Below are 22,759 nucleotides of genomic sequence, written 5' to 3'. Positions count from 1 at the left end.
CAAGTTCTCTATACACTCATAAGTTGCTTCAACAACACCACCATCAACAATTATCTATCAAGAAAGAAAGCATATTGGCTAAATAACGGAATTGTAGATAAAGGAACAAATCAATATTTAAGAAGATAATAATTTAATCAACCCAATAAAGAAAAACTCTATAAAAGCTCAGATTCCTATGTTAGATTCCATTGTCCTTATCACGGTGGATAAAGGCGTTGTGCATAGAGCATTCCATCTCATCCAGCATGTAATCATTAGCACACCTCATAATATTATGGAAACCTAATTTATCACGCATGTGACAAGTGATCTTAGGCAATTCCAAACTACCTGATTGAATATAGTCATCACTATTTTTAAAATCTCTTTTTAGCAAAACACCAGTAATGATGCACAACCCAAGAAAATATTTAACAATGACTCGTGAGAAAGAGAATGCATTATCTAGGAGAATCCCCTAGGTAATATCCTTCCACAAATTATATATATGTTGTGGGGCAATGCATTGCTATTATCATCATCTACTATTCATAACTAATCAGAGGGATATACATGCCATATGTATGCAATTTGCTCTACTTTGAGTCTTATATCTATAAGTGGAGTAAACTGCATACATATGGCGTGTATATCCCTCTGATTAGTTAAATTTGTAGATGAGGCTTGGATCTTGAATGCTTACATCCTTTGATCAAAATGCATCATCATCATCAACAATGTGCTCCTATACAACTCCATATGCATACCCAAAAAATGATGGATCGAATGTTTCACCACCTACCATATCAGAAAATTTAAGAACCTACAAAACCAATCCCAAAATTGGAGAAAATATTTAACAATGACTCGTGAGCAAGAGAATGCATTATCTAGGAGCATCTCCTAGGTAATATCCTTCCATAAATTATAGATATGTTGTGGGGCAATGCATTGCTATTATCATCATCTACTATTCATAACTAATCAGAGGGATATACACGCCATATGTATGCAGTTTGCTCCACTTTGAGTCTTATATCTATAAGTGGAGCAAACTGCATACATATGGCATGTATATCCCTCTGATTAGTTATGAACAGTAGATGATGATAATAGCAATGCATTGCCCCACATCATATCTATAGTTTAAAAGTAATGCTTAGTGCTTTGCAAGCAAAATGTTTATCTACTTATGAGCAACAATTTCAAATATTTGAGAATGCAGATTTCCATAGTTCATCATATTAACCTTTTAGAGTTTAACATGTGGAGTTTTGAAATAAATTAAATTATGTTTAGAAATCCACAGTTTCAGACACATTGAAAATCCAAAAATTCCCTCACAATATGCCTCCAAGCATGCAAATATGACTGATCATTGAACTTTCCTATTCAAGCAGTATCATAGTTTTAAAAACCGTCTAGTCTAAACTAGAAATTGGCCAAACCGGTCGGTCAAATAGGCCCAAATAACAACCGGTAGAAAATCCCTTTAGGTTCCAGTTCAGAACTTGGTTAGATAGGTGACATTTTCAAAACCCGATTCCAGTTTTTAAAACTATGAGCGGTATCCAGTCGCTCTTAAATTTTTAGGATATGACAAGTTCAAAAAATAAGAATGGAAAGTACCAACAATAATTCCAAATATTAATATATTTAGCAATGCACAATTTCAGATGAATTAGAAACCCCAAATATCCTTTGGATTTGCCTCGAAACATGCAACTATGACTAGTTAACTGAATCTTTCCATTCAAGTGCTATCCAGTTTCTCTTGAATACTTAGGATATGAGTAATTAAATAACTACAAATGGCAAGTACCAAACATCCAAAGACCAAATCTTAAACAAAATAAAATCTAGTTTGGAACATATCTAGAAACGTGCCCCAAATTCTATCAATAGACTTCCAAGCTATGTCAAATTAAAATATATTGTTGTCTAAAGGCACTAGGACTCTGCCAAATTCTTTCCTCATTCAGCACTTCTAGACAAGTAGTATTGACGAGTTGAAAGGATGTTCTTTAAGGAAAGGATAGCACATGACAATTTCAACAAACATTTTAAGGCCTTCATCAAACCTGAAATGAAAAAACAACTCAATATTGCAAATGCCTTTTCATAACAGATTAAACATTAATCATGTGCAACAGATGGTGATATGAGACACAACGGTATCAATTTCAAACTCAAAATTAAATCATAACTATGACAATTTCAAGACTATAACCAACAAAGACTTGAATGCTTTTATCTTTGGAAAGGGTTTATCTTTGGAGACAGCTAACTGGATGGTCAAACAGGCTGGTAGAAGCATTTTGGATGCCATAAGATTGACGGGCATCTCCTTTCATGGAATGAAAATGTCATGCAACTTCAAAGCAATTGGGTAAATTCACAGGTTTCGGATCAGGACTAGCAGTTTAGAGTTCAAGCAAGGTTGGCATTTTTAAAAAAGATGTAGAGCCTCTTGAAATAGGATTGAAGATAGATATGTTGGCTCTCCTAGCCAATGTAGGGAGTAGTGATATTTTTCCCAAAGAACTTTTTCGGGAGGGTCTAATTAAAATAGGCCCATGAGAAGCAACCACACTATTGGCTGCAAGTCCTTATCGAATAGGTGATAGACCCCTAACAAGTTCCAAGTTCTGGTCAAGCATCTTAGAGAAACCAATAACAGGGTCTGTTATAATTCTCTATGCAGGTATACCAAACGATTTTTCATTCTTTATCTGTAACCATAACTCATTAGAGGCTTCTTTACATACATCCCCATAGGTTGTATTTTCATCGTTTTGTATTGTTGATAGTTCCCCCCTCATATGCATTAAGATATAAGGGAAAAAGAGATCGACAACTATAGAAAACATGTTGGGATACAAATGACATCCATATATATTGTTCACAACATGGGCTCCATTTCTTACTGTCTCAGATGCAACTTTAGCATCGAAAGTATCTACTGATAGGATTTTACCTTCAGCTTCAGGAATCTGCACAACTGCTTCTAAAACTAGCAAAAGCCAAGACAATTCCTCCTCTGTTGAAATGCTTAATGCTGTTGGCCTGGTTGACTGTGCTCCAATGTCAATCATATCCGCTCCTTCAGATATTATCCATCTAACCTGATCAACTGCATTCTCTACAGACGTGTACCGTCCTCCATCACTAAAACTATCTGGTGTTAAATTTAAAACACCCATGACATGAGTTTTTCTCGACCAATCCAATAACTCATTTCCAATGGGAAAAAATCTCTTCATTCCCTCTCGTCCCATAAGGTCTTCCCCTCCAAGTTTCTCCCATGCCTCAAATATGCTACCATTTCTTCCCGACAAGGTGTGCCAACAGGAAACAGTGTCGTTGTTAGCTACCAATCCAAGAAGGTCTACAAGCAGAGTAGGAACAAAGGGTCGCTCCCACAAATTCTGATGGGGTATCGATGAAACCTTGAGCTTTCCATAGAATAAAATTTCCAAATCAATAGGCCGAGGCCCATACCTTATGCCCTCAGTCCGACCTAATCCCTTTTTAATTTCTTTCAGAACTGTCAACAAAGCATGCGGACCAAGTTTTGTGATTGCCCTTATTGCAGAGTTAAGGAAGCAAGGTTGATCAGTTATATATGCAGGCCTAATCCATTTTTAATTCCTTTCAGAACTGTCAAGAAAGCATGTAGACCCAGTTTTTTGATTGCCCTTATTGCAGAGTTAAGGAAGCAAGGTTGATCAGTTACATATTCAGGTGTGGTCTGGTATAATTTTGCATTCTTTTTAATATATACACCAGCTTTCCCCATCATGCTCAAAGCTCTATTCAAATTTTCAACTCCGCTGACAACATTGCTGCCCAAGGCAATGACCACTACCTCCAGGGAGTGAACTTCAATGCAAGATTCAAAGGCTGATGAGTATGCAAAGGAATCCCAAGAATAAGAAACTCACCCAAAGCTGCAAAAGATAGACCCAGAGACAACTATTTCAATGAAGGATTCATGAAAATGGTTTATTTTCCCATTTGCATTAGCTTAGATGAACTGCCTAACGCGTAGGTGAAATTCAATGCTAATGTCTAGTGCATACATACAGGAAGAGTGTGTGCGCCTCTACCGCAAGAGGCTCTAGCATAGAGAATGAATTTGATATAAGCCTGCATGTGGAAGAGGTTCTATTGCTTAGATTCTAATTTTGAAATTTATCTTGATATTACTGTTTGGTGATTAATGAAACTTGGAAGTGGTTCCTATCTTATACAAAATATACAAATGCCCAACAAATAAAATCACATGGAAGGGAAATTAATGAAAGAAATGAATTTATTATGAGGGAGAAGACTTACCAGCATTCTGGGAACCCCACGGAAAAACATCCAAGTTTCCATAGCTTTAGATTCCAAACCCATTGCATCCATTGTGCCCCGAGTATCCATAATTTAATCTATCAATCTGAATCTCTGTAATAAAAATCTTTCCTTTTTCCAAAAATTATGCTTTCCTCGGGCACTTAACGTTCTTTACTTTTTGTTCTTTGTATTGCTCATAATTTTGGCAACTTGACTTGTTGAAATAACTTGCAAGATATAAGGATAGAGGTTGCCAAAAATTAATATTAATATGTATTTGAAAATATGTTAACAACTTAAATAAAGTATAAAATTTTAATACAAGAAAAATAGTCTATGAAATGTTTTAATTCCCATATTAGATAAAATATTTTAATATCCATATTAAATAAAATATTTAATGTCAACTATACATATATGTATATATTATATAAATCTCTTGAAAAATGAATTTTTTACCATTAAAATAGTTTTAAACATTTGAATTAATCTCAGAAAAATATTCAATTTTGATCAAGTAAAATATCCCATTGTAAAATCTTAAGTAGTATCTTGAGTAATATTAATGTGTATTTGAAAATATATTAATCACTTAAATAAAATATAAATTTTTAATGTAAGTCATATAGTTTATAAGAGATTAAAGATTATAAATTTTGAAAAATAAGTGTGGAAGACCTGTACTCTTAAATATGGGGTTGTTTGATAATGTTAAGAAAGTTACAATAAGGGAAGGCTTTGTAATACTTAGTCCGAGAGAAATGTGTCATTTCATCCATGCTCAATGTGAAATTGGCACATGTTCATTTTAAAATAAAAATAAAATAACTATAAATAAAAAAAAATGTTTGTTAGAGTATACGTACTTGATTAGTTTTAGTTAAAATCTAATAGAAATGGATATTTGGTTAAATGAATATACACATTTGGTTACACTCATTTTAAAATAAAAATAAAATAACTATAAATAAAAAACAATGTTGGTTAGAGTATACATACTTGATTAGTTTAGTTAAAATGCAATAGAAATGGATATACATATTTTGATGTCTATCTTAAGTAACATAATTTATATCAACTTTATATATTTATACACTCAAAGAAAGAAAGAATTAAAAGTAAAATAATTTAGAGATTTTCTACAAAGAGAGAAATGTGTAATTCATTTAAGTATCTATATCTATATATATATATATATATATATATATATATATATATATATATATATATATATATATATATAATTGAAATGAAATGCAACATTTAAAATATATTATTGATAACAAAAAAAATTCAATTTTGATCAAAATAAATATCCCACATTAAAATTCTCCAAACCAACAATTCTTCTCTATCTATTTATTTAATAAGTTGAAGAAATTTAATACTCCAAAAATGTATACATAATCCTTATAGTATGCTTCAAAATCCAAAACCTTATGTACTTAGATGAAAAACAAACAAACAAACAAACAAACAACCAAGTTGCCTTTTTAAGCAATCTAAGTTTAGTTATCCAAAAAATGGATAAAATTCAAATTGTCATTATCAGAATCTTTATTAATCATCACTCCCAAACTACTAAAATTCTCCAAACCAACAATTCTTCTCTATCTATTTATTTAATAAGTTGAAGAAATTTATTTAAAATAGTTGGATATTTAACAGAAAGTATAAATGATTATAACTGATTTTAAATCAGAATCTTTATTAATCATCATTCCCAAATGATTAAAACCAACAATTCTGCAAACCAACAATTCTATTTATTTAATAAGTCGAAGAAATGTATTTAAAATAATTGATTATAACTAATTTTAAATCTGAATCTTTAATCATCATCGCTCCCAAACAATTAAAATTATGCAAACCAACAATTCTTCTCTATCTATTTATTTCATACGCTGAAGAAATTTATTTAAAATAGTTGGATATTTAACAGAAAATATAAATGATTATAACTAATTTTAATTTCTTTATTAATCATCACTAATTCTATTTATTTAATAAGTTGAAGAAATGTATTAAAAATAATTGATTATAACTAATTTCAAATTGGAATCTTTAATCATCATCACTCCCAAACGATTAAAATTATGCAAACCAACAATTCTTCTCTATCTATTTATTTCATAAGTTGAAGAAATTTATTTAAAATAGTTGGATATTTAACAGAAAATATAAATGATTATAACTAATTTTAATTTCTTTATTAATCATCACTCCCAAACTATTAAAATTCTGCAAACCAACAATTCTTCTCTATCTATTTATTTAATAAGTTAAGAAATTTATTTAAAATAGTTGGATATTTAATAGAAAATATAAATGATTATAACTAATTTTAATTTCTTTATTAATCATCACTAAACTATTAAAATTCTCCAAACCAACAATTCTTCTTTATCTATTTATTTAATAAGTTGAAGAAATTTATTTAATATAGTTGGATTTAATTTCAAATAGCGCTCCCTTTAATTATCAACAAAGATTTAAATTGATTTCTTTATTTCAAAATTAAAAATTTGAAATCACTTTCCAAAATAATAAATCAAAATATTAACTTTACAATTCACATGAAAATATTATACTAATAACAAATCTAATCCTAGTCATAACATCAACATTGAAAATACTTATTCACTTAGTAAATTAGAGTTGTGAAATAAATTCAAAAAGTTAATATTAAATAATTATTTTAAGTTAATTGTGGAATAATTAAATAATTTTTATTTTTATTTTATATTATAAATATTCAAATTACAAAATGAATATAAATGTGGATGATGGAGAAATAAATTATTTTTTATTAAAAATTAAAATTATATTTTTAATTTTTATAAATTAATTAATTATTCCAAAAATCAATAGAAAATCAATTTATATGTCAAAAATAATCAAAATATATTTATATAGAATTTTTAAGCAAACTAAATTTAGTTATTAAAATAATAGATAAAATTCAAAGTATAATTATCAAAATCCTTATCAATCAATTCAAAAAATCTATTTAATATAGTTGGATCTTCAAAGAAAATATGAATAAGTATAACCAATTTTAATTTCAAACAAGGCGAGTTGCGAAGCAGCAAGTCCCTGCTAGTGTCCAATAGTTTGTATTGTGGTTTTGAGTAATAATGATTTAGTTCAACGATTATGCTATATTAAAGCATTGCTGAAACAGGGGATTGATGAATGAAACAGTGTTCTGGTCCACAAATGGAACTTTATTGTAGTTTTGGGTAATAATGATTTAGTTCAACGATTATGCTATATAAAAGCATTGCTGAAACAGGGGATTGATGAATGAAACAGTGTTCTGGTCCACTACTGGAACTCAAAACCCATGTTTCCATTTATGATTCAGCTACTGGAACTCAATCTTCCAACGAATCCTAGAGTATAAAGTAAATCTGCCAATAGAGCGTGAATCTTGATGCCTGGCTTCAGAAGAACAAGGTGTAGAATCATTTCACAATGATGAAGCAGAACGAACAAACAAATGATTCAAAGGTAAGCTTGTAACGGAAGGCTTACTCGTAACAGAGCTGATGCCACATTAGGCTATGGGAATGGTATCATTCTTCCAAAAGAGATGATTCAATGTTTAAAATTTACATGATCAAGTTTTGTTGAACTTAGAACTGACACTGAAGGAACTGGAAGTTAGCTTGAAGGCAGGTTTACTGTTTGCTAGATTGATTGCGGAACAGGGGATTGTTTTCAAAGAAGAGTTCTAAGATATGCCAATTGCTTTGGACCATGTAAGAAGACAAGACTCTCAGACCTGTCTTGGTCCCAAGGATTTGTGAAACCCTAGAATGAGATCTAGAGCGCCAAATGTCAGTGAAGGTAGATGTCAACCCGGAATTTTATCTAAATTGTTCTTAAACCTCATGATCTGTAGGACTGATGAATGAAACAGTGTTCTGGTCTTATAGGCTAAGGACAAAGTCAGACATATACAAAAATAAAGGGAGCTATGAGTCTGAAGTTTGATGCTTCTTGAGCTGGCTAGAATCAGAACCCAGGTTGCTAAATTTCTTTTTGAGTCAAAGAAAGCTAAGAAAGGTTATTGATCATAGGACTCCCTGAAGGTCAAATTACTGAAATCGAGAAGCCTGAATATAAACTTAAGGAAAGGTCAAGCCATTGTTCCCCTGCTGCAAACACTTTATTATGCAGATCAGTTAAAGACAGAGTCCACTATCATGGAGCTTCTTGTTGGTTTGAATTACATCTATGTACTCTGTTCTTGGATTTTATCTTGAGCTAGATGGTACCCGAGCAATTGAAAAACACGTTGACTGGAAAGCATTAGTAATAACTTCTTACTAGAATTAATATTGATGAAGAGTTCATTATTGTCTTCAGATTGTTAGTGGCAGCTGCTTATTCTTGTCAACTAACCTTAGCTAAAAATATAAAGGTTGGAATACATGACATTGCTAGAAATTTAAAAGATTGGAGTACCTGACTTTAATACTCCATGTAAACCAGAGGTTCTAAAGACACAGTTACAGATTCAAGCTAGTGGGCTCGCTGAGGGTGGAAATCAACCTGTTTCTTTGGACTATGTTGAAATGCAGAGGATGTAGAACATGAGAGGACACTAATCAAGCCAGGAATCATATCAAATTTAAACATTAGAATGTAACTAGGAAACAAAAAGAAGAATAGGCTGCCTTAAGTGTCTTTGCTCTTATGGCAGAGACACTTAAAGATCTCCTGTGTCTTTGCTGTCATGGAAGAGGCCCTTAAAGGTCCCCTACAAATTTATTTTAGGAATAATTTTAGAGAGATTTATTGGCAAATTAAAGATGACTACTTACATCCAGAATATATTTCTCTACACCCAAGCGAGGGATCCTTCGTTACCAATAAGAGTGAAAAGAGAATGAATGCAAGAAAGTGGTAAGCAGAAATCATCTTCAAATTCAAGACAAACGGATTCATTATAAATATAAATTGAAAACCAAATCATATTGCAGAGAATTGTATTTTAATTTGAATTGCTATCGTATTGGGGAATCAACTGTCTTTGTTTGTTTGCAGATGAAATGCTCAAGTGCACCTCCATAGATCAATTAAAAGCCCAAGAGTAAGAGATGACCTTTACAGTGAATAACTAAATTTCTGTTGATTTGCCAGCATTCCGTCTAATTATCGTTGTTTCAGTGAATGCATCTATTCATGGACCAAATCCAAGTTAAGAATCTCGCATTCCATTTTAATGTTGTAGTGAGAAATATAATAGTGCGATGAAAATCAGATTGATCATTCTGAACTAAATAATAGTTGCTGACTAATACAGGCTTGAAGCAATAATTTTTAACCGACTGATAAATAACATCTGACATGGTTACTAGCATTGAAACAAATGAAAAAGATAATTAAGTTTATATTCCAGAAGGTGGTTGATTTAAGCTGAATTTTAAAAGTGCAGATTGTAGGATGATGAAAATCATTTAGCCCATAACCTGAGTACTATGATGATTTCGCCAGTCAAGACAGGCATGGATATAACTCAACGTTTTAGTGTAACCCCTGGTCTGAAAGGCACAAATATGCGAAGGACCTTTAAGTTTGAAACATCCACCAGATCACAGCAGTGCCTCATATTACTTCAAAGGGGTAAAGATATGCAAGCTTCAGCAATAAGCAGATGAACTAAATCTAAACTGCGGCAATTGAAATTTTGTAAGCAGCAACTGTGGACCTTCCAAGCAAACCACAGTGAAAACGAGTTGCTTCCATGCTTATATGTCGCTGCTTCCATGCTCATTGCTCATTAGTAGAGGAGGATAGGTACATAGTAAAATTAACTATATGCATTTACACCGAGTTCTTAAATAGACAGCTGGCAAAAAATAAAAATTTTAATGTCTAGTGATATGAAACGATGTTCAAAACTGGTGACTTAAGTTTATTTTTCGGGTCAACACACTTGCATGGATGGCAAGTGTCACTTACAAAGTCGTAAGTGTCCTAAGTTTTTACAGTGTTCCACAACCTCAAATGCTTCCTCTCGGCTCATCGAGCCAGAGTTTTTGGAGAAGACCACGGGCTCCAGAGCTCTGAAAAAGATGTGCAGTTGAACAGTAGTCTTACCGCAGCTGAACAGTAGTCTTACCCCACCGTGACAAAATCGTACGAAGAATTTGTCCTTTTTTTTTCTCATCTGGTTTTTACAGAAGAAGTACTTCAGCCTCTTTCTTACAAACAGAGAACAGTTTATTCCTGCCCAAAAGAAAAGGAAATTTGGAAAGCAGGTACAGGCATTGCAGTAATGCATTCACAGGTAAGAAATTTCATGCCTGTAAGCTAGTGATAATGCATTAAATTGCAAAAGTTGCTGACTAATACAGGCTTGAAGCAATAATTTTTAACCGACTGATAAATAACATCTGACATGGTTACTAGCATTGAAACAAATGAAAAAGATAATTAAGTTTATATTCCAGAAGGTGGTTGATTTAAGCTGAATTTTAAAAGTGCAGATTGTAGGTTGATGAAAATCATTTAGCCCATAACCTGAGTACTATGATGATTTCGCCAGTCAAGACAGGCATGGATATAACTCAACGTTTTAGTGTAACCCCTGGTCTGAAAGGCACAAATATGCCGAAGGACCTTTAAGTTTGAAACATCCACCAGATCACAGCAGCACCTCATATTACTTCAAAGGGGTAAAGATATGCAAGCTTCAGCAATAAGCAGATGAACTAAATCTAAACTGCGGCAATTGAAATTTTGTAAGCAGCAACTGTGGACCTTCCAAGCAAACCACAGTGAAAACGAGTTGCTTCCATGCTTATATGCCGCTGCTTCCATGCTCATTGCTCATTAGTAGAGGAGGATAGGTACATAGTAAAATTAACTATATGCATTTACACCGAGTTCTTAAATAGACAGCTGGCAAAAAATAAAAATTTTAATGTCTAGTGATATGACATGATGTTCAAAACTGGTGACTTAAGTTTATTTTTCGGGCCAACACACTTGCATGGATGGCAAGTGTCACTTACAAAGTCGTAAGTGTCCTAAGTTTTTACAGTGTTCCACAACCTCAAATGCTTCCTCTCGGCTCATCGAGCCAGAGTTTTTGGAGAAGACCACGGGCTCCAGAGCTCTGAAAAAGATGTGCAGCTGAACAGTAGTCTTACCGCAGCTGAACAGTAGTCTTACCCCACCGTGACAAAATCGTACGAAGAATTTGTCCTTTTTTTTTCTCATCTGGTTTTTACAGAAGAAGTACTTCAGCCTCTTTCTTACAAACAGAGAACAGTTTATTCCTGCCCAAAAGAAAAGGAAATTTGGAAAGCAGGTACAGGCATTGCAGTAATGCATTCACAGGTAAGAAATTTCATGCCTGTAAGCTAGTGATAATGCATTAAATTGCAAAACTAATTACTGATAATATCTGAAAAACACAAAAAATGTTTGACAAAGACTAGTAAGGTTTGTTTAGCACAATGTGAACAGCAACAGGATGTGGGCATCACAACAACCGGATGATGTGATGGAAAGCAGGTACAGGCATTGCAGTAATGCATTCGCAGGTAAGAAATTTCATGCCTGTAAGCTAGTGATAATGCATTAAATTGCAAAACTAATTACTGATAATATCTGAAAAACACAAAAAATGTTTGACAAAGACTAGTAAGGTTTGTTTAGCACAATGTGAACAGCAACAGGATGTGGGCATCACAACAACCGGATGATGTGATGGAAAGCAGGTACAGGCATTGCAGTAATGCATTCGCAGGTAAGAAATTTCATGCCTGTAAGCTAGTGATAATGCATTAAATTGCAAAACTAATTACTGATAATATCTGAAAAACACAAAAAATGTTTGACAAAGACTAGTAAGGTTTGTTTAGCACAATGTGAACAGCAACAGGATGTGGGCATCACAACAACCGGATGATGTGATGGAAAGCAGGTACAGGCATTGCAGTAATGCATTCGCAGGTAAGAAATTTCATGCCTGTAAGCTAGTGATAATGCATTAAATTGCAAAACTAATTACTGATAATATCTGAAAAACACAAAAAATGTTTGACAAAGACTAGTAAGGTTTGTTTAGCACAATGTGAACAGCAACAGGATGTGGGCATCACAACAACCGGATGATGTGATGGAAAGCAGGTACAGGCATTGCAGTAATGCATTCGCAGGTAAGAAATTTCATGCCTGTAAGCTAGTGATAATGCATTAAATTGCAAAACTAATTACTGATAATATCTGAAAAACACAAAAAATGTTTGACAAAGACTAGTAAGGTTTGTTTAGCACAATGTGAACAGCAACAGGATGTGGGCATCACAACAACCGGATGATGTGAACAGCGACAGGATGTGGGCATCAGAACAACCGGATGGATGTGGGCAGGGTTCAGTATCGGGCCGAGATCAATTCAGTGAATGATACGGCAGAGTTTCACTGAGTTACCAGCAGGTTTCATCGTTCCACAAAATTCCAATGAAAACCGACTACTGGGCACTTCTGATATAGATTTTTCTGAAGTGGTCAGAGAAACGTATGAAGCAGGGTAACAGTATACCATAAAACACGTGTACCAGAAGATCCACCACATGTTAACTAACGCTACAGCCGCTTGTACAGAAGATCCACCACATGTTAACTAACGCTACAACAACGCTGACATTAGTTCCTATGTTATAAACCTTTCCGCCTCTTTCCGGCTCGAAAAAAGGCCAAATAATGCTAGCATTAATACGAAACCGTTAACGGTCAGGCATAATCAAACTGCGCGTAAATAGCAAGTTAACCTATGTTCGGGCCTCTTCCGCCTCGGGAAGAGGCCAAATAAGATGGGAAACGTTAAGGGGCGAATCCGACTTTGGTTACCGAATTCCAGACTTTAGTATAAGCGCAGTATAACAGGGACTAAAAGCTCTAAACTAATGCTAAGTCGACTTATAACGATTACAATAGTCCCTGCCGATTGCCAGATGGCAGGGACTAATAATAGCAACCTTAATTATTAACAAAAATTTAAATTAATTACTCTATTTTATTTAAAAAAATAAAAAATAAAAAACAAAAAACAAAAACAACACGAAAACCTATATATACATGTCTTGGACCCATCAATCTTTTAAAATTCTCGATACCCATAATTCTAATGAGTCACGTATATAATTTAAAACATAATAAACTGATTATTAATTTAAATAAATAGTAATGATTATTATCATTATATTTCTCCAAATCCATAATTTTTATGAATTATGTATATAATTTAAAACATAATAAACTAAATATTAATTTAAATAAATACTAATCATCATTATCATTATATTATTATTATCATTAAAACCATGGAACTGATCCCAATAACCTGTTGGTGGGAGTTGATTTAGGCGTGCCAGAAAGCGTAAAATGAACATTAATTGAATTGTGAGGAACTTGCATCGTCACGCATTAAAATAGTTAACAAAATTAAAAGTGACAAACTTATTCTAAAAATCAAAATAAATTCCAACGAAGACATTGATTAATTCCCAATGTTTAGGATGCTAAACACCTTCTACATATCAGAACTTTATTTATATACTCTTGCCTCCACGGGTCATAACCATTACATTGAAACATCTACTACCTTTTGGCTTGGCTAAGATCGTTACAATCGGCTAGCTCCGCAATCGGCTCCATAGAGGGCGTGCAGTGAATTTCGTGATTGACCGTGAAAAACAAACTCACACTCCCTAGCTGGATTTCAAAGAAACGGGCATTTTATATAACATTTTATATAGCATTTAACCATTTGCAAAACTTCTGAAAGCAGAAATATTTATGACAAAAACGTCGAACGAGACCTTTCAAAAAACCAAACCACAAGTCTGTTCAAAAAACAAACCTACCGAAGCAATCACAAGTCTATTCAGAAAGCCAACCGAAGCGATTCGATCCGCCGTGTTTGTTAAAAGTGTAATTTCAACGCAGCCGAAAACCACCAAACAAAACCATCTACCTTGTTCGCACCGCCTTTTGGCAAAGGCTGTTTTTCCTTGGAGCCCTCCGAACACATTCAGCATGAGACACGCGTCCAGTGTACGAACCCCCCAAAACCATTTTCCCCGGACAGTAAAGTTCGTTTGTTTTACCCGAGGTTGGTGTGCGAACCTCGTTGGATCAGCCAAGTGATCTGGGCATGAAATCTTCACCGTCGATCTCCGGAAAGTGCACAGGCCCACGTCAAATCAATTTTTACGTGGAGTAAAAGGTCTATGGTTTGACCGCCGTGTAAGAAAAGTCATGGCTTTTAATGCTGTTCGTAATTGTTTGGTGGAGGCCTGTTTTAAATGGTTATGGGCATACGTCCCATTTGTATTTTTTTTATATATGCATTTACGTAAGTTTAGGTGTAGGCCATTTAATATGGTTATGGGCCTCGTTAGTTTTTTTTATTATGTTTTTTTATACATGGCTATGTGTGTTGATTTTTTTTGGTATGTATTGCGCACGGGAGTAAAGAGAAAACTGGTTTTTTACGGCAGTAAGAAGAACCAGAGGGTGTATGCACAGCAGTGCACAAATATGTTGTAATGTTTTTGTGTGGGCATTGAAAAACAGAGGTGAAGGAAAACCATGTGTGGTTTTGCAAGTGCATAAAGAAAATGGTGGAGCGTAAGTTGTTTTACACACCAGTGAATGTAAATTTTGTTTTACAGCAGTAAGCTCATGTAAACTTTTGTTACAGCAGTAAGTTGTTTTTCACAGCAGTGAATATGAAAATGATTTTACAGTGGTAAATCTCTCTCAGAAAAAGAGGATGTATTAGTTTTTTTTTTGTTTTAATGAATAGAAATATTTTATGGTGGTGAAATCCTCTGTTACTCAGTGAAATTTTTTTTAAGCTGTCTGTGTATAAAAATCCTGTGGAGGTAAAACAGAGCATTGCCTCTGTGTTTAGTTTGAATCTTGGTTTTGGTATTTTCCCCATCAAAAATACCCAACAGTGGTATCAGAGCAGGATTAGGCTCTTTGTAGGAGACAAAGAAGCTGAAGGGAGAAGGTTGTTGCTGCAGCAAAACCTCTCAGGCAGTTAGAAGACTCAGACAACGAAAGATTCAGGTATTCTCCAAAAGCATTTCTCTTGTTATTGCAGAAGACAGTCAGTTTTTTTTTAAAAAAAATCACAGTCAAAGATTTAAAACCATAGTTCAAGATGCAAGGAATGGCAAGCACAAGCATGGGTATGTTCAACACCCAGCTCCCACACTTTAATGGGAAGAACTATGACTACTGGTCTATAACCATGAGAGCTTTGTTCATCGCTCAAGATATATGGGAACTAGTAGAATATGGGTTTGAGGAACCAGCAGATGAAAATGAGTTCAATGCACTAACTCAGGGAGAGAAGGATCAGCTGAAGCTCAATAGGAAGAAGGATGCAAAAGCCATTGTCTTGTTGTATCAAGCAGTGGACCAGAGTATATTCCCAAGGATAGCAGCAGCTACAACATCACACAATGCATGGCAAACCCTCAAGACTGCCTATCAAGGCATGGAGAGAGTAAAGACAGCAAAATTGCAAATGCTGAGAAAGGATTTTGAAAACTTGAACATGAAGGAGTCAGATAACATTGACTCATTCTTCACTCATGTTATTGGTGTAATCACACAAATGAGAACTCATGGAGAAACAATTGAAGATAGAAGAATAGTGGAGAAAATATTGAGGGTCTTACCCTCAAGGTTCGATGCCATAGTCACCACCATTGAAGAGACAAAGGATCTCTCAAAATATTCAGTTGATGAGCTACATGCATCACTGATAACTCATGAGCAGAGGTTGAGTAGGAATGAAAACTCATCCCTTGAGCAAGCCTTCAAGACCCAGATGTCCTTTGGAAGAGGAAGGGGTCAAGGAAGAGGAAACCGAAGAGGAAGAGGCAGAAGCCAGAACAGAGGTGGAAGGAACAGCCCAGCAAATGTACAAGGAAGAGGCAGCAATCCAAATCAGAACCAAGGTCAAGGCAGCAGCCAACAAAGAGATCAGTATCAGGCTCAAGGACAAAGGTATGATAAATCTAATGTTCAATGCTATTATTGCAAAAAGTATGGACATTATGCTAGTGATTGTAGAAAGAAACAGCATGATATGAACAGCAGACAAAATGCAAATGTTACAAGAGAAAACAGCAGTCAAGAAAATGTCCTGTTAGCTTGTAACATGGCTGAAACACATAGTGAGGACATATGGTTTTTAGACTCAGGTTGCAGCAACCATATGACAGGGAATGTAGCCCTCTTTTCAGCCTTAAATCAGAATTTGAAATCAGAGGTCACACTAGGAACTGATTGTAAAGTGTCTGTTATGGGAAAAGGGGAGGTAAAAATAGTTACAAAACAAGGAGAAAGGAAAACCATAGCAGATGTATACTATGTCCCCGGAATGAGATGTAACCTATTGAGTGTTGGACAACTTATCCAAAAGGGTTACAATGTTTACTTTGTAAATGATGTGTGCACCATCATGGACATACCACCCAGCAAAAGATGCATTGCTGAAGTGAAGATGACAAGGAACAGGATGTTCCCTCTCCGGATCCGGGCAGACATGAAAAACAAAAGGGAAATGGCAGCAGTCACCCAAGAGGCCTTCCAAAGCGTGCCAAAGGATGAGAACTGGTTATGGCACTTGAGATTCGGGCATCTAAATTTTGGAGGTCTAAACTTGTTAAGCAGGAAAGGAATGGTAAGAGGACTACCATTGATAGAGAAACCGGACAGCCTATGTGAAGGCTGCATATTGGGAAAACAACACAGAGAAAGTTTTCCATCAGGTAAAAGCATAAGGGCAAAGACACCCTTAGAGATTATCCACTCAGATTTGTGTGGACCAATGCAAGCTCCATCATTAGCTGGCAGCCTATATTTCTTGACATTCATTGATGATTTTACAAGAAAGACTTGGATATATTTCCTCAAGAACAAAAGTGAAGTCTTTGAGAAATTCCAAAACTTCAAAGCACTTGTGGAGAACCAAAGCGGGCTGCACATAAAAGTATTGAGAACTGATAGAGGAGGTGAGTATATCTCAAATGAATTCCTAAAGTTTTGTAGAGAAAATGGAATACATAAACAGTTCACAACTCGGTACACCCCACAGCAAAATGGAGTTGCTGAAAGGAAGAACAGAACCATCATGGAGATGGCAAGGAGCATGTTGAAGGCAAAGCATTTGCCAAATGAATATTGGGCTGAAGCTGTACATTGTGCAGTTTATATTTTGAACAGGTGTCCTACAAAGGCAGTCATGAACAAAGTGCCAGAAGAGGCATGGAGTGGAAGAAAGCAAGTAGTCACCCACATGAGAGTTTTTGGGTGTGTGGCCTATGCACACATTCCAGATAAACTAAGGAGGAAGTTGGACAGCAAAGGGGAGAAATGCATCTTCATTGGATACAGTGATGAATCCAAAGCCTACAGGCTGTACATTCCATCTACCAAGAAGTTCTTTGTCAGCAGGGATGTTCAATTCATTGAAGAGGAAGCTTGGGATGGAAGCATAGAGAAAACAGTGAATGTTAAAAACTGTTTGTCTCATGATGAGGATGAAGAAGAGGTGGCTGAAATGAATCCCCAAACAGCAGCACCAACACAAGAACAGCAAGGTACACCATTGAGGATCAATGAGAGTGCTTCTCCAAGCACACCACAAGGAGGAAACTCAAGTGCATCTTCAAGCACTTACACACCAAGTGAACGAGGTAAGAAGTTTAGAAATCTAAGTGAAATTTATGAAGAAGGAATGAATTCCTTATTTGCCTTGTTTTGTCATGTTGATGATCCTATCCATTTTGAAGAAGCTATTAAAGATAGGAAATGGATAGAAGCTATGGATGAGGAAATCAATGCCATAGAAAGAAACAAAACATGGGATTTGGTTGAATTACCAAAAGGCAAAGAAGTCATTGGTGTGAAATGGGTCTACAAGACCAAGAGCAATGCTGAAGGCAAGATTGAAAGGCATAAAGCAAGGCTGGTTGTCAAAGGCTACAAGCAGCAGTATGGGAGAGATTATGAGGAGACTTTCGCCCCGGTTGCAAGAATGGAAACCGTGAGAGCAGTGCTGTCCATAGCAGCACAAAACAAATGGAAAGTCTACCAAATGGATGTGAAATCAGCATTCCTAAATGGAGTGTTAATGGAAGAGGTCTATGTGGAACAACCTCTCGGATATGAGAAGAAAGGAGAAGAGCACAAAGTGTGCAAATTGAAGAAAGCTCTTTATGGGCTGAAGCAAGCGCCAAGAGCATGGTACAGCAGGATAGATTCATATCTATTGGATAATGAATTCGACAAGTGTGAAGGAGAACCCACAGTCTACATCAAGGAAAAGGATGGTAAGATTTTAATAGTTGTCTTGTATGTTGATGATGTGATTTTCACAGGTAATGATGATCAGCTCATTAAGAATTTTAAATCAGTCATGAAGGATGAATTTGAAATGACTGATATGGGTTTCTTGAGATACTTCTTAGGCATAGAAGTAGATCAAAATGAAAAAGGAATTTTTATATCTCAAGCAAGATATGTAAATCAAATTTTGAGCAGATTTAAGATGGAAGAATGCAAGGCAGCTATCACTCCCACAGTAATGGGATTAAAGCTCAGCAGAGAGGACAGCAGCAAGGATTTTGATCCTAGCTTGTATAAAAGCATTGTGGGCAGCCTTATGTATCTAACAGCAACTAGGCCTGATATTATGTATGCTGTTAGTTTGATTTCCAGGTTCATGGAGAGGCCAAAGGAGGCACATTGGCAGGCAGCAAAGAGAATTTTGAGGTATGTCAAAGGTACCAAAATGTTTGGAATTCTATATCATGCCTCAGAACATTCAGATTTGGTTGGGTACACAGATAGCGATTGGGCTGGAAGTGTAGATGATCGGAAGAGCACTTCCGGTTATGTTTTTAATATGGGTTCAGGAGCCATCTCATGGGCTTCTAAGAAGCAGTCCATTGTAGCATTATCTACAGCAGAGGCAGAGTATGTGGCAGCGACAGCAGCAGCATGTCAGGCAGTATGGATGAGAAGAATGTTGAGAAGCTTAGGCCAAGAGCAGGCAAAAGCGACAGTGGTCTTTTGTGACAATAGCTCAGCTATTGCTTTGTCAAAGAATTCAGTGTTTCATAAGAGAACGAAACACATCGACACAAGGTTTCACTACATCAGAGAGTTAGTGAACAATGGAGAAATTGTCTTAGAACATTGCAGGACTCAGGAACAGGTAGCAGACATTTTGACAAAGCCACTGGACCAGAAAAGCTTTGAATTTTTGAGGAAGTGTCTGGGTATGACAGAATGCCCAGCTGTTGAAATTAAAGGGGAGTGTTAAAAGTGTAATTTCAATGCAGCCGAAAACCACCAAACAAAACCATCTACCTTGTTCGCACCGCCTTTTGGCAAAGGCTGTTTTTCCTTGGAGCCCTCCGAACACATTCAGCATGAGACACGCGTCCAGTGTACGAACCCCCCAAAACCATTTTCCCCGGACAGTAAAGTTCGTTTGTTTTACCCGAGGTTGGTGTGCGAACCTCGTTGGATCAGCCAAGTGATCTGGGCATGAAATCTTCACCGTCGATCTCCGGAAAGTGCACAGGCCCACGTCAAATCAATTTTTACGTGGAGTAAAAGGTCTATGGTTTGACCGCCGTGTAAGAAAAGTCATGGCTTTTAATGCTGTTCGTAATTGTTTGGTGGAGGCCTGTTTTAAATGGTTATGGGCATACGTCCCATTTGTATTTTTTTTATATATGCATTTACGTAAGTTTAGGTGTAGGCCATTTAATATGGTTATGGGCCTCGTTAGTTTTTTTTATTATGTTTTTTTATACATGGCTATGGGTGTTGATTTTTTTTGGTATGTATTGCGCACGGGAGTAAAGAGAAAACTGGTTTTTTACGGCAGTAAGAAGAACCAGAGGGTGTATGCACAGCAGTGCACAAATATGTTGTAATGTTTTTGTGTGGGCATTGAAAAACAGAGGTGAAGGAAAACCATGTGTGGTTTTGCAAGTGCATAAAGAAAATGGTGGAGCGTAAGTTGTTTTACACACCAGTGAATGTAAATTTTGTTTTACAGCAGTAAGCTCATGTAAACTTTTGTTACAGCAGTAAGTTGTTTTTCACAGCAGTGAATATGAAAATGATTTTACAGTGGTAAATCTCTCTCAGAAAAAGAGGATGTATTAGTTTTTTTTTTGTTTTAATGAATAGAAATATTTTATGGTGGTGAAATCCTCTGTTACTCAGTGAAATTTTTTTTAAGCTGTCTGTGTATAAAAAATCCTGTGGAGGTAAAACAGAGCATTGCCTCTGTGTTTAGTTTGAATCTTGGTTTTGGTATTTTCCCCATCAAAAATACCCAACAGTGTGAATCTTTTGGGCTTGCCGAAGAAGAGAGTAAGAATGCTTCCTTCAGCGGGGAAAGAGCCAGTTTCCGATGCGGGGGATCCAGCATCTTCTTGCTATTCATATGGTTTCAAGGAGAAAGCATCCGATCCAACGGTAGCAATCACTTCTTGCTATTCATTTGGTTTCAAGGAGAAAGCATCTATATTGATTCAATTATAACGAAATTTTGATCCAACAAGTGCAAGCATTTGAATCGTCTAACACCAAATCGGATGGATTATAGCAAGACAGGTAAGATTGGAGGGTGTTGATTTTGAAGAGAACGCATAATTAGCGTTATATTTGGTTTTGGATGGATTATAGCAAGACAGGTAAAACTGGAGGGTGTTGATTTCAAAGAGAACGCCTTATGGCATAATTAGGTTAAAAAAATTGAACTTACAATATAGTCCAGGAGGTTTAAATATTAGTGATATTAGCATTATATGTATTGTAATGATGTAAATAAATTCAATTCTAAATATTAAATACCACATCATGAATTTTAATTTTGATATTATGTTTTATGATTTGTAGTGGTTTTAGGGATATTACAATATATATTTTTTTCCATCACATTTGAAAAATGTTGGCATATCATGGAGGGGAGATGTTGACATATTTTGTTACTCATTTATCTTACACATCTCCCTATACTATGCTGTAGAGAGCTTCTTGGCCCAAAAATTAAAAATTTTCTCATTCATAACTAAATTTCTAATAAATTCTTACAAAAGAATCAAGCCATAAAATAACCAAATAAATGCAAAATCCTCCCAGGTTTCCTATCAACTTGCATAAATAATTGCAAATATCATGATTTTTCAACCCCATCACATTATATAAAATAATAAACTAAATCTTTTATTTTATTTAAAACTACAATTTTTTCAATACAAATCTAAATTTAGTATAAATTCCTACAAAATAATATGCCCATAAAAAATAACGGAATAAATGCATCTTTAGACTATTATGAAGTTTCCTATCAATTTGTGTAAAAACAAATTCAAAGATCATTTTTTTTTCAATACCACCATGTTATATAAATTAAACAACTTAAACCTATCAGATTTTTTAAAACAAATTTTCCCATTCACAACTAAATTTTAGGTAAATTCTTACCAAACAATCTAACTATAAAATAATCAAATAATAACAACTTTACACTCATGCAAAGTTTCTTATCAATTTTCATAAATAAATTTTAAAAATCATAATCTGTCAACTTTTAAAAATCATAATCTGTCAAAGCCATCACAGTATATAAATCAAACTACTTAAATCTATTATTTTAATTAAAATTACAATTTTTTTCTCATAAACAACTAAATTTAATATGAATGGTTACAAAGCAATCCACCCTTAAAATAACCAAATAAACACATCTTTAAACTGTGTTTAAACTACTGTAAAATTTCTTATTGACTTTAATTAATAATTAATAATTTATTTTTCTTAGTGGGGCAACACTACCAAATGATTTGCACAAGTTCATTTTCTGTCTGTACAAACAGTATGGAATCTTCTCAACGTTGCTAGGAAAACAAAAAGGCTGTCGTTATAATATTTGTCGATGGCATAAAGCCGTGTTAATAATTATTTGTTCATGTCGTGGTACATATATAATCTCTTTGTTAGTAATGATTTGTTCAGACCGTGGCCTATACGAGATCTCTACATCTTGAAACAATAAACCTCTTTCTTACCGATTCAAAATTATTATTTTATTTAAAAATATAAAAATCATATTATTTTATATAGAAATATAAAAATCAATTTTAAGAAAATACATATATATTTTTATTTAATTTTAAAAAAATATTAGAAATAAAAAAATATTAGAAATTCAAATTAAATGGCTCAAATCTATTATTTTGTTCAAATTATATAAATGACTAAAAACTATTATTTTGTTTAAAGCTGAAATTTAATAAATTAATAATTAAACTGTGAATAAATTATCTCACCAGAATATACCCATATAAAACCAAATAAATCC

The 22,759-nt window shown here is 34.6% G+C and overlaps 1 pseudogene; it reads right to left on the bottom strand.

The window, feature by feature from the left end:
- Window positions 1-2,405: 2,405 nt before the first annotated feature.
- Window positions 2,406-4,392, bottom strand: LOC149194532 (folate synthesis bifunctional protein, mitochondrial-like; annotated as a pseudogene).
- Window positions 4,393-22,759: the final 18,367 nt, after the last annotated feature.

This window comes from Pinus tabuliformis, chromosome 2_2 (genome assembly GCF_031772625.1).
Source record: "Pinus tabuliformis cultivar Carrire ecotype Pingquan chromosome 2_2, CPIR1, whole genome shotgun sequence".
NCBI classification, from domain to species: Eukaryota; Viridiplantae; Streptophyta; class Pinopsida; order Pinales; family Pinaceae; genus Pinus; species Pinus tabuliformis.
Note: the sequence above shows the minus strand (reverse complement) of the source record. Positions and strands in the feature narration are given on the sequence as shown.